General features: G+C 39.9%; 1 long non-coding RNA gene across 1 annotated transcript in view; it reads right to left on the reverse strand.

The window, feature by feature from the left end:
• Positions 1-4,008: 4,008 nt before the first annotated feature.
• The window catches only part of LOC134398913 (uncharacterized), an 85,805-nt gene continuing 76,287 nt past the window's right edge, over positions 4,009-13,526 (reverse strand). The window contains exon 4 of the long non-coding RNA XR_010025464.1: positions 4,009-4,330. This is a non-coding gene — a long non-coding RNA (uncharacterized LOC134398913). The remainder of the gene's footprint in view (positions 4,331-13,526) is intronic.

Genomic DNA, 13,526 nt, shown 5'->3' on the forward strand with positions numbered 1-13,526 from the left:
ACCCCCTCAATAGAAAATAACCAACCCACACAACATTACCATCAACACCATAATAAAACACCATAAAATCAAAATAGCATGAATAGCCATGCATATGGATGATGACAACCTAAGTTACCTAAATATGTTTGCGTCCTGAGCCTATACACATGGCTTGCTGATGCGGCACATGAGAGGTTTGCACTCAGATAACTAGAGCAGCATTTTGTGCTTGGCTTGCTCATTGCATTCTCTTTTATTTAAAAGACGCTATAAATACAAGGCACGTGAATTCATGCCATAGTAGCTGGCACTGTGGTAGGTGCCATTTAGGAAATTCCATGTGATGTCCCAAGTACCACCATCCCCATCTGTGTGAGCAAATGGCTCTATATGACACTACTGCATAACCCTATCTAGCAAGTGTCCATCAGCAGCCTAGCAGCATTAATCCATGGTGCTGTGATCATGAGACATCCAGACTTCAGAAGTCCAGCCAAATGTCTGTACTCCCTTTCAGAACATTAATTTTCCACTGGATTGGGGCGTATAGAACTAAGCCATTACAAAAGTCATATTTTGGATGCCTAACCTATCCTCTCTCAAGGGCAAGAAGCAAAACATCAAAACAAACATCCAATGCTATTAGAATATGAAATTCTGCATCAATATTAAAAGCTACCCTAGCTTAACATGGTCATTCAAAGCCAAGCCAAGCCAATATATTTGTTACTGTGCTGTCAGAAAATGTTCAGGTGGAGCCAGTAAATGCTCATCGTTTTGCTTGCTCTTGAAAACGCAGTGGAACACGAGAGGATTTTGATTTCAAAGGCAGATTTATATACAGACAAAACATGTGGTACAGTCCCACCTGGCTGTGCCACTTCCAGAATGTAGGTGGAGAAAATGGAATGCTGCCCCTTGTCAACAACTTCCTACCTCAAGAAGTGTTCACTGTGTTCTATCCTTGCCTTATTTCTGAAGCTTTGGTTTTCCTATATGAAGACGCATTAAATCAGTTTCCCCCACCTGCACTCAAGTAATAAAGAGTTCCAGGGGGGCTGTGCCATATCCTCCTCCTACAGGTATAGAGTAGGGCCATATTATTTATTATTTATTTATTTATTACATTTCTATACCGCCCAATAGCCGGAGCTCTCTGGGCGGTTCACAAAAATTAAAACCATTCAAAATATAAAACAACAGTATAAAACCATAATATAAAATACAATGTAAAAGCTCAACCAGATAAAAACAGCAGCAATGCAAAATTACAAATTTAAAACCATGTTATTTAAAATTTATAGATTGTTAAAATGTTGGGAGAATAAAAAGGTCTTCACCTGGTGTCTAAAAGCATATAGAGGATGTTACTGATATAAAACTCCAGTCTCATTGTACCCAAAAAGACTTAATAGTCCTTTAGTGAGCTCTCATTTTGTCAATAAAATGCAACAGTGCTAACTCAGAATTATTCTTTTTAATGCATTGCAGCTTGAAACATGAGATTTTTCACATACAACTTAGCTTGTTTTCTTTACACTGAAAAGCAGGTAATGAAGGTGTCAGGTACAAATTTGCTTTGCTTTTCCAGGCAGCCTGAAACCCAGCAGACAATGTAGCTGTTGCTTAACAAACACAGAATTCTACATTGTATGCCAGGTTCAGGCATCAAGGCAGGACTGTCTTCAAGTAGCTACATCCACTAAAACTGACGGTGCCCATCCAATAGTACATACAGGGACCAGTATACTACTACAATAAATAACAAAGAACCCTGCAGACACAAGTCAGTCCATGGCAGGAACAATGCCCTTGGGTTCCCATTGCCTTTTAATGTCCCCTCATGAAGCCTATATGTGTGCAGGCAAAGGTGAGCTCAATTGAACCCGCCTGGAACCTTCTGCAAGGTGTTGCTACTGCACCCAAAGTGGATTGGATCAAATTCCAAGGATACAAATGCTATGTTTTATCAAGGTGTGAGCCAGTTTAGAATATTACCCCATGTTTCTTAAGCAATTGTGCATTTTTGTTTCTGAACTGAACAGAAAATACAGTTGCCAGGTCTTTAAAGAGCTCTTGAGGGAAGCATTATTTCATTGTACTGATTTTCTACTGTATAAGATGTTGACAACAGGGCATGTTCATTGACAGAGGTAGAAGCTGGCTGCTGTGTTTTTGTCTAGAATTTGCAACTGAAAATTGTAAACCTGTGATAATCACTATAACGAAACAATGGGTGCTCTAGTAAGTTCTGTTAAATTAAATCAGAAGTACTTAATGTCTCTCTGGAATCATGCTCTTGTAAACCATTTATACATACAGATAATTTTCAGCTTGTGCAACCTGAGGACATAGACAAACTGTTTGGAAGACTGAGGCCTACTACTTGCTTTTTAAATCCTTGTGAAATCTGTCAGAAGTGGTCGTGGTCTTCGTACCTCAACCTCCAAGGTGGACAATACCTCCTTAAGGGATGGTGAAAGAAGCAGTGGGGAGGTCCTTGCTGTAGAAGCCAAATTTAGATTTTATGGTTTCTGTTAATTACCACCTTGTATCAAATTTGCCATTCTTGGGCAAAGTGCTGAAGTGGGTGGTGGCTTCACAACTCAAAGAAGTGTGACATTATTTAGATCCATTCCAATCAGGTTTCAGACCTGGTTATGAGATGGAAAAAGCCTTGGTCATCCTGGCCGATGACTCCTTCCAGGGAATGGATAGAGAGAGTACAACCCTTTTGGTTCTTCTGAATCTCAGCAGCTTTCAATACCATTGACCACGGTATCCTTCTGGGTCATTTATGTGGCTTGGCTTAGGAGGCACAGGTGGTGCTGGGAGACCCCTAATACACCCCATGGCCATTAGATGGAACCAGAAGATTCCATCTTGTCCCCCATACTTTTTACCATCTACATGAAACCACTGGGAGAAGTCATCAGGAGGTTTAGCCTGAAGTGTCATCAGTATGCAGATAATACCATGCTCCGCTACTTGCTTCTATCTTCACATCCCAGGGAGACTATAGAACACTTGAACAAGTGTCTGGAGGCTGTTTTGGGGTGGGTGAGGGGGAACATGCGGAGACTTAATGCAGGCAAGACTGAGGCATTATGGTTTGGGAAACCAACTACTCTGGATGAAGATTTACAACTGGTCTTAGATGAGGTTACTCTCCCCCTAAAAGACCAAGTCTGCAGTCTGTGAATCCTCCTGGACTCTGAGCTAACTGGGGAAGTCCAGGTGGCTGCATTGTCTAGGAGTGTGTTTTATTAGTTTAGGCTGGTAAACCAGCTGTGGAGAAGACAGACCTTGCCTCAGTTACCTATTCACTAGTAATGTCCAATCTGGACTATTGTAATGTACTGTATGTGGGGTGCATTTCAAGACAGTCCAGAATCTTCAGCTGGTGCAGAATGCATATGCCTGAGTGTTGGTGAGAGTGAGGCAATCTGACCATATAATACCTACACTGCACCAGCTGCACTGGAGCATTTCCAAGCCCAATTTAAAACGTTGGCTTTGACCTTTAAAGCCTTAAACAGTTTCAAACCAAATTACTTGAAGGACCACCTGCCTGCACTCTAAGATGAGTAATGCACTTGTCCACCTTTGCACTTGTCCACCTCTGAGGGCATTTAGGTCAGCGAGTATGCACAAGACAGACTTTTCTGCAGTGGCCCAAATCTCTGGAATATGTTGCCATCAGAGGTCTGCCAGACACTATCATTGCTTTTAGGAAGGCCCTGAAGATTTACTTGTTTGCCCTGGCTATCCCCTGGTTAGGTTTTATCAGACTGGATTGTAGCTGCAGTTGTATTGTAGGTGCTGTCTCATGCTGGTGTTTGTTGTATCTTGGAATGTTTGCTGTTTTTACTGCCACATCTTTTTTATGATATGAATTTTATTGTTTACTCTGCCTTGGGAGGGCACTTGCCTTGAAAGACAGCCTCAAAATACTTCAAATAAATAAATAGGTATTCCCACAATTCACAATGTCACAGCTAGCTGCGTTCTTTGAAGCACATGTTGAATGATCCACCTTTTAGAGTAGTGAGTTTATGGCTTTCATATGGAGAAGGGAGAACATCTCCTTCTCCTCACCTCTTTCCTTTTTCTCCCCCCTGAATTACTGATTTTTCTTTTCATCTTGGAAAAATAACAGCAGTTCAAGGTATCCAAACAGCCATCAATGAAGTATAGTGAACAAGATGCTACAAGATGCCCTCAGAGACCCAGTAGCCAGATGTAGCTGCTGATTGAGAAAACAGAATCTACACTGACTACTGAGCGACCGATGATCAGCTAAAAATTCTTGACCAAGAGACACTTTCACCATGATGTCAAATGCAACCTGTGGAAACAGAACAAAAATTATAATCCAGAATTTTATCTTTACAAAAAACCAAAGTCATCACCCCACACTATTTTAAAGAATTATGCATTATTCACTCATACACAGGCATTGCAATAAGACTAGCCAAGACAGATATCTTTGACTAATAAGTTTTATGAAACACATTTTTTTTAAAAAAAGGAAAACATTAAAGAAAGGAGGCTTTAACATTCTAGAAACATCTCGAATGAAAATACATCAGGACAATGACTTTAAAATCATGGTATACAGGTTGACTAAGCTTCTCCATTTGGGTGTCTCCATATAATATAATCCCCATATAAGGTAACCCAGAAACAGAATATCTCATAATAAGAAAAGAGTACTTATACCAAATAGTTAGCACTTATTGAGGAAGGAGAAAACCACTAGCCACTCGTAGTTGTTACCTCTCCCTGCTTGCAAGATGCAAATCTTGATACTTTCTTGGCCCCAAAGACTGTTCCAAGAGTAATATCAAAATGACGCCATATAAGATCAAAATACTAGGGTAACATGGCAGTGGGGGGAAAAAGAGGAACACTGTGTCTTATTTTGGAGCAACAGATACCTTTTTACACAAGACTTGATGATCAGCATTGTTAATCCAGACAAAAATGTGCAGACAGCCTCTCCTAGCAGTTTCATGCATATGTTGAACAGGAAAGGGGATAAAATGGAATCCTGGGGGATACTGCAAACCAATGGTCATGGCATCAAAGAGGAGTCCCCCAGCACAACATTTTGAAATTACCTGTCCAAGGACTGGAGCCATTGTGAAACAGTGCCGCTAAGCCTCAGCACACCCAGGTCCAGCAGAACCAAGAGGTACACGCTGCCCTCCTTTCCCAGCAGAGATAGTCTACCAAAGTGACTAAGGGCACAATTCTATCAGGATAGTTGTAAGTCTCCGAACTCAGAGGCTAAAGATTATCCAATGCAGGGCAGGCGCTTGATTTCAGGCATTTACCCAGGCAGCTTTGGGGGGGGGGGGAGAAGCTGCACAGCAAACTTCGTAAAGGAGCTCCCCTCCCCTCCGCATGCCCCCCTTTACACCCTTCTCCATGCTTCGTTCCCAAGTGCAGAGTAGGAGTCGGCGCAGGGAGAACCACGCCGGGAGAGGCAAGAGGTACAACAAACAAACAAAAATCCTATGGCCATCTAGTCAGTGTCTAGTAGCCACAGGGTTGCTCCCTCCAGCGGTCTGTCCCATAACCAGGCCTGCAGCCAGATTGAAGTAGATTATCTAGTTCTATTTCATTCAGGAACACCTGGAGCTGAGATTCCACCACATGCTTCAACACTTTGGTCAAGAATGGAATATTGGAGGCTGGCTAGAAATGATCAAATACAGTGGTATATCTTGTTATTTACTGGTATATTCTCCCACATACACAACAGGGCACTCCTTTACACATTTCTAAACAACAGTCTCTGTATATAATTAATTTTTGCTGTTGTTTTATCTTTACATTATAGGTGAACTAGGTACAGACAACAAATTTCCCCCCTAGATTACATGTATGTTATATGTTTAGATGTGTGTTTTATGTATGCAAGGCTTTATTTTGTAGCAAGAATTTATAAAAGGGAAAACCTAGGGCACAACATAAATCAAGTACTATGCAGTTTTATTTTATGCATATTTATTCAGAAGTGAGTCCAACTGTGCTCAATAAAGCTTACTATATAGTAACTGTATTCAAGATTGCAGCATTAAATGAACTGGATTTCAATGGGAGACTTAAGCACATGCTTAAAGACCCATTGGTTTCAATGGAAGAGATTTTAAAGTCTTTAGAGTTCCATGGATAGTGGTGATAGTTTATTTGTTCTGAAAGCCATTATGTCCAAACTTTACAATCTTTTTTGTTTGCAATATAGTTTCTGCTAGGAAGATTCCAACTAAGTTGTTAGTTAATGAAGCTGAATACTTAATATTGCTGAACCAATGAGGATATCAAACAGAGTGAAACATGGGTTGCTGAATCAACAAAGGTCATCTTTTTTATACTAGTGCTCAATTACCGTATTAAAATTCTAACTATAATCAATGGGACTAAAATTCTGTCAACTGTGTGCTGGACTGTGCCTAAATATAACAAATTGTTAAAATCTGGTACTGCAGAGTATGAAAACTCTCAGACCTGGCTAGACAGTGTTTGAGATTCATGAAAATGTTCCCTATTGCTGTTCTAACAAAATAATAATAATAATAATAATAATAATAATAATCATCATCATCATCATCATCATCATCCCACTCAGAATCAGAAAAGGAAATTGTGTGTAGTTCAAATGGGGAAAATCCAATTTAGGACAACCCTTTATATACTCCCTTTATACTAATGAGATGTCTCATTAACAAACAGAAGAAGGAGAATGCACCCAAGAGAAGGTCAAATAAATATTAAGGAAAATACGACATCATTATTGTGCAACAATACGAAGGCAGCTGACTCAAGGGCTTGTGTGACTCACATCCCAACATACTCAGGCCTGTTCTAGCCTGAATCAAAGCACAAGTTTGACTCGTATGATTTAATGCTCTTAAAACCAATCAATCAAAACTACATAAGATTGGTGCATACATCAGCTCTTTTTTGAAGCTGCGGTTGGTGGAAACAATTAAAATGTATATATTATGCACACGCACGCGCGCACACACACATACACACAAACAAGGGAGCGCCATTTCCTGCTTGAACTGTTTTCATAAATACAGAAAAAAGACAGGCACATTTAGCTTTGGGAATTAAATTGGTTCAACTGGAAGGTCAATCTGCTACCATTAATATCAATTGTGAAGGCTCCAAAAGTACTTTACAGTCATTAGACATAGCCTAGTGGCTTCTTGTACAAACAAAGGTCTTACACAAGCAGCACCCGCGAACCCACCATACTCGTATCCAATGTTGCTGCCAGCTGTGTGCGTGCAACCCCATGCACACATGCAGAGCTATCCCCAGCACCAAAGTGGACGAGCTACTAGTTACAGAAGAGCTGTGCCTATAGTTTGGAGCGTCAAGATAGCTTGGAATTGCTAGAATAACAGACAACTCAGCAAATCTGTAGAACTTGAGAGTGTATAAGGCAATTCGTATACATTACCTCAGCAACCCTTACAACTAGATCACTGTTATTATCCTCATACTGCAGGTGAGGAGGGGGGGTGTTCAGGCACTGGTAGCAGCTTGCCACTAGTGAATTAGTGGCAGAGATAAAACAAACTGAAGCTGAGATAAGTAAGAACCTCTGTGCTCTCACTTTTAGGGCCTAGCAAGATGTGACATTGGGGGAATTTGTCATCAGATCTGCTTTTCTTTTCTTTTTCAAGTTGAAGAGCAGCCAGAGGGATATCTAATTGGGATATCTAATTGGGATTGCAGAGCAGAGAGTAGGAGAGATTAACCTTTTCCCTTCACAACATGAAAATAACCCCCGCCACAAGGCAGAAAACATACAGGTACCTGTAGATTTTGCCACATAGGCCAAGTAGCAGCTTGGGGAAGGGGGTAGGAAGAGAAATGTTCATTGGGAAATCAGCATGGGGGGGAATGTTAGCCTCCTTTCTCCCAGGGATAGCCCTGCTAACAACTACTGAACTTCCAAAGTCTGGTCTAGCTGTGCCCTTGGTCAACTATATCGTATTGCTTTCACATCTATGCCGAATGAGTAAGCATGTGACGATGTTGTGTCCTGCCTGGTTGCAAACAAGTTACCATCCAGATTATATTTGCAGTTCAGCCACAGTATGAAGCAAAGGTAAATATTAGGTTTGCAAACATTTAAATGTATATTTTCAAATAAACAGTGGCTGTTTACTCCTTTCTACAAGAGATGTATTAATGATATTCCAGAGATGTACTATGGTACAAAATGTATCAAACCTTGTGTGCAATTTGTTTCACCTCTCTTTTCTCTCCACTTTTCAGCTTGACTGCTGTTATGCTTTTATGGTGGGAGGGAGGGAAGTGAGGCTACATTTTTTCCTAAACTGTTTTATTCTGAAGTAGGAAAATGCTTTAAGAGACATTAAAATACACGCGCACACACAGACTTCCATGCAACTGGAAGGCTACAGGGTAAACAGAGAAGCCAAGCTGCATTGGCTCTAGCAGCCTGTATAGCCTAATGCCATTCTGCTAATTGGGAGCAAGGAGTTCTCGCCTTCCCATGCCACGTATGGCTGCTGGTTACTCAGTGCTAGACCTGCAACTGGGGCAAGAACATGCATCTTCTCCAACCATATTTCCAATGTCAAAAATACATGTGGAACCTCTGCATCATGCTTCTGCACGTGTGCTTGGGAGAGGAAGGATCATGCCCAATTATGTTACTTAGATGAAGAAGCAACCTGAAGTGTTAATTCATTTGGTGACAAAAGTTGGGAATATATTGCCTCAAGAATAAAAGGGGGATTCCTTTCAAATCCCAAGTTCTGTACCAGATTTACCTCTTATTACAGAGAGGAACATTTCAAATATAAACTGTAGCTCCTCCTTGCTGAATTCCCCAGAGAAATGAATGCTTAAACCAAAAATGTACGTTTATTGAAGCATTTGCATTTAGGCAATATTTCTTCTAGTGTTAAAACTACACTCTAGTGTACAATTGTTAATCTAGGGTTTAGTTAATTTTGTCTTGTAGTTAATTCAGCTGAACTTATGATTGTGCAGAAAATGCCTTCCATAACATTTACTGTATCTAAACTAATACATTGGGGAGGGGGGGTTGACTGCACGAAGGATAAGTCTAGCTATTCTTCTTCTTCTTCCAAAATAAGACAACAGTATTGTACAACTTAGTGTTATCACAGAAGGGAACTACCAGTTGAAACACAGGTGCCTAATTAAAGCACATTCTTGTGAACTTGAATGGCTCCTGAGTTGCATACTGAAATATGAGCCAACAGACCTCAAGAAAAGGATATATTTTTGTAATGATTCCAACTCTTGAATAGTTGAGATCCTGTGACTGTATTGGTCATACAAAACTCTTAACAGCTGATGGTCACTTGACTCGCACTAATTAATAAACTGCTCCATAAATTAAGTTTTGGATTGAACTAAATGTAGTCAGGGAAATTCCTGTCCACAGCATTTTTAATCACTCTGCCAGATGATACTAGTATGAGCAGGCCTGAAGAGGTGGGTGGCTGGCACAACACTCTAGAACAAGTTCCCAAAGGCAAAACCACTGGCATGCCCATAAAGACAGACTCAAACTAGTTTTAATTGCTGATAAATGTAATTAAGTAGCTACCTTTATCCTTGGTTATCAATAAAAAGTTCCCTGAAGGTTTGCAAATGATACGTACAAGCAAGCTTGGAGAAATATTTCAAATTCCCTGGGTAGCACCATCAGATTTTTAGGAATTAATTCTACAAAGGGCTCAACATGATTTCAAATTCCTGGGCATCTGGGTGCCTAGGTGTCTGGGATTTTTCCAGCCCTATTATAAATCACATACTTCAAGACGGTATAGTGTGCTGTGTTTTTCCACTGATGAAAATTCATTTGTCTGCCTGCAGTCGTGTTATATATAAGCAGCAGCCTTAGCCCATGACCTACAACAGTAATTGTCCACTGTAAATGCACTGATGTACACTTATATACATGTAACATTTCCAATATCCTGAAAAATCTATGGTCCTCCGACAAGGGACATTTATAGCACAATCCTCTGTGTGCTTACTCAGGTAAGTATGTACAGGGTTGCAGGCTTAGCTAAATATCAGTACTACATTTACGAGGCATTCTAAGGGAAGGTGTGTTGCCTGAGAGTTCTGAGGAAGATTGAGAAAGCCCAAACCTATTTATCCCCCTCATCCTTGAAGCTCATTGGCTGTGAGTGCCTGAAAATGTATGAAGCTTGTGCCAAAAGGAACTACCAGCCTGTTTCGGAAAATGCACTTTACTCTATAAGAGCTCCAGGCACTGAACACTTCTGAAAGACAGGACTATTCACTTTCATAAATACAGTTCTACATTTATGAGCCCAGACTGGTAAAACTTTTCAGTATTGTGGGGTACTACTATGAGATTTCTGTCTAGCTAAAAATGGGTTTACATACACGTCACAACATGCAGAGACAGCTTATGAAGGAAAAAATGTGAGCAACATATACTTCTTGCACTTCCAGTATAATGTGAGAATTGAGATTTATTAAGAGTAGTCTCTGTACCTGGAGCATAAGTATCTTTGCCCCAGGCTTAGATCTGCAACTCCCCACTTGGTATGGTATTATAGAAGCATAAAAAGAGAAGAGGGAGTCACTCGTGTTTCACTACTACTACTCCCACCCTGGTACATTGTTCATGTGTGAAGCTAACCCAAGTAAGAACATTGTGTGTTTGATCCTACAAAACAATGGTTCAGATGATATAACTCAGTGATATGAACACTCAGGAATGTAACAAAAGAACTTTATTACTCTGCCAAAACAAAAAAACAAAACAAAAAAAAATGCTTTTGAAGCTGATGGAAACTTCTTTCTAAATGGGAAAGGGGTGCTGGTTCCAGAAAATATGACTGTGGTAAACAAATATAGTAAACAAAACACAAGTGATGACATAGAAGTGTGATCTACTGTGAGAACCTGTTTGAGCTGTAGTAACTCCAAACCACAAACACCAATGACTTTTTGGGCCACAGGGAAATCTTTAACTTCTCTGCTGAACTTATTGATCAGAGACAAAGTTTATTTCATAGGTGTGAAGAGCGCACAAAACAAGAACATTAAATTCCTTATGAGAAGGATACTAACATTCCGAGCAATATTAGGGAATACTTGCCAACTTGAAAAGGTGCAATAACAAATAACAATTGTCCTAAAATAATTTATTGTTGAGAACATTTAAGGATACACCCAATCTAAGAATATTTGCGAAGACAATCATTATCACCACAGTGAGTGCTTAGAGAATTCCCATAGCCTTTTATGAGCAGTCTCTATTGTGATGTTCTTTAGCTTACAGTTTCTTTTCCTGCAGAATTTAATAGACATGATATAATCTAAAGCTCCACTTCCCTCATCCCTTGCCCTTCTGCCTTCTTGGCTCCTTTTGCCACCCACTTCCAGGATCCATAAATATGATGCTTAAAACCCTATTGTTTAGAGCAGCATTTTAGCAGAGAACCTTATGAAAAATATAGTTTTATAATGGCAATAAACAACAGCTTTTGAAAGCTTTTTCTGTAAATAAGAACAATCAGTATTCTAGAATGCTGACGATTAGAATATTAATCTTGTTAAGGTTACCTGGAAAAAGTTTACGTTCTCACCCCATCAATACCCCAACAGTAACAGAAATTTATTGACAAGGTAATCCTTATTTGCCATAGGCACTTTTAGACCTGATTAGATTGTCAGCAATATCAATATCCAAGTACCTTTAATTGCTAAAAGGAAATCTCTAAAAAAGTTGTGGCTACTGTGGGAAAAATGAAGAGGAATATTTCTGATAGGTTTATCTTCAACCTTGTCTAGAAGACCCTCTTTGCATATGACCAGAGATCTTTTTCATTTAATAGAAAAAACAGAATAGCTGTTTTTTTACAAGGATACTGTTGTTTTTATGCTTATGTTTTTAAATTTTTTATATTTGTTTTTAATGTTAACTGTTTTTAACTTCTGTAAACCGCCCAGAGAGCTTCAGCTATGGGGCGGTATATAAATGCAATAATGAAACTATCGCAGAAGAGAGATCACAGCTAAACAAGCACAGAGATGAGTTGTAGACTTGGGAGTTTCTTAACTGTTTGGTTGACTGTTTTGACAGGTCAATAAAGGCTATTCCGTGATACAGCAGCCATTTTCAGATAACTGGGGTGGGTGTGACAACTTGGGAGCAAGAGCATGGTATTCTTCAAGTTTGGAATAGAACCTGAGCACTTACAAGTGTTATTCAGGGTTCCCGATCATGTGGATGTATTCAGACATAGGTCAGGGACAGAACCTCTGACCCCACTCCCTTCTACGTATATGCGTTCATAACCTCAGTTTGTCACCTGAAAAGAGTTAATTTCATTTCATAACATAGCCTAGATACCCCAGCAACTCCATCTAAAAACTACACTTGGGGGAACAGTAATTTCGGTTATTGCTGTCATGCAACTATCAAGCAAGTCTCCACAGAGATATCAAGAGGTGCTGCACAAATGGCAAGGCTATACTAACGGCAAGCCCCCAGATTAGCCACCATTTAGGACTATGAAAAAAAAGCCATGCACCAAATGCAGACTTGGCAGTTGACATCCACACACCCCTAGCAAAATAGGGCAGCCTGTTAGAAATCTGAAATCTGATCAACACATCCCACCCCCAATAACAGTGCAGAAAGGAAATTTTATTAAAATATACAAAACACTGGCCTGCAAGTGGAGATTTTTCATGTCAGGCAGAAGGCTATAAAGGACAACGTTAGAATCCTTGAACATCCCATTTTTTCGATGACTAGGGAGTTCTTGATGCAAGGGGGGAAATAAATTCATGCAATAATGTTGGGAGGAGAACATTTCAAATAAGCATTATAAAACTATTTGCTTGTTCTTCATAATCTCTAGCAAACAAAAATGAGTTTGAGTCAATGCAGAAACGAGATGATAGGAACACATGAAGAACAGAAAGGTCAAATATAAAGACACGCAGACTGGTATCACAAACATAGGAAAAGGTACAGAGAGAAAATGTCTGCACAGATCAGATACAGACAGAGGTTGGATAGATGACCTAGTTCAGAGCATCAAAGAGGCAAAGTCGATAAGTGGGCCAAATTTAGCAGAGAGTAGAGGCCTTTGGGACCAGCAATAAAAAAATCTCATGTGACACTGTTAAGAACCATTTCAAAGATGGCAGAAACAATATTTTAGAGAGCTGAGAGAGTATCTGGAAGACAGAATAGAAGTTCAATAAGCCCAGAGAGTTTTGGGGATGAAGGGAAAATGATAGCTAGAAAGGCAGTTTTCTCAGGACTGGAAAAACAGTGATTAAAAGTGGTGAGGAATGTGGCAAGTTAAAGAGGAAGTACTGGAAGGACAGCAATTTCACTGAATGAAATTGCAGAAGGAAGAAGATTAATCACAGTAAGCTAGGAGAAGGACCAAAGGATAAAAGACAGCAAAGAGATAAAGATGGGGGGAAGCATAAAGTGTCGGAACTGATTGCCATGT

This window comes from Elgaria multicarinata, chromosome 5 (assembly GCF_023053635.1).
Source record: "Elgaria multicarinata webbii isolate HBS135686 ecotype San Diego chromosome 5, rElgMul1.1.pri, whole genome shotgun sequence".
Taxonomy (NCBI): domain Eukaryota; kingdom Metazoa; phylum Chordata; class Lepidosauria; order Squamata; family Anguidae; genus Elgaria; species Elgaria multicarinata.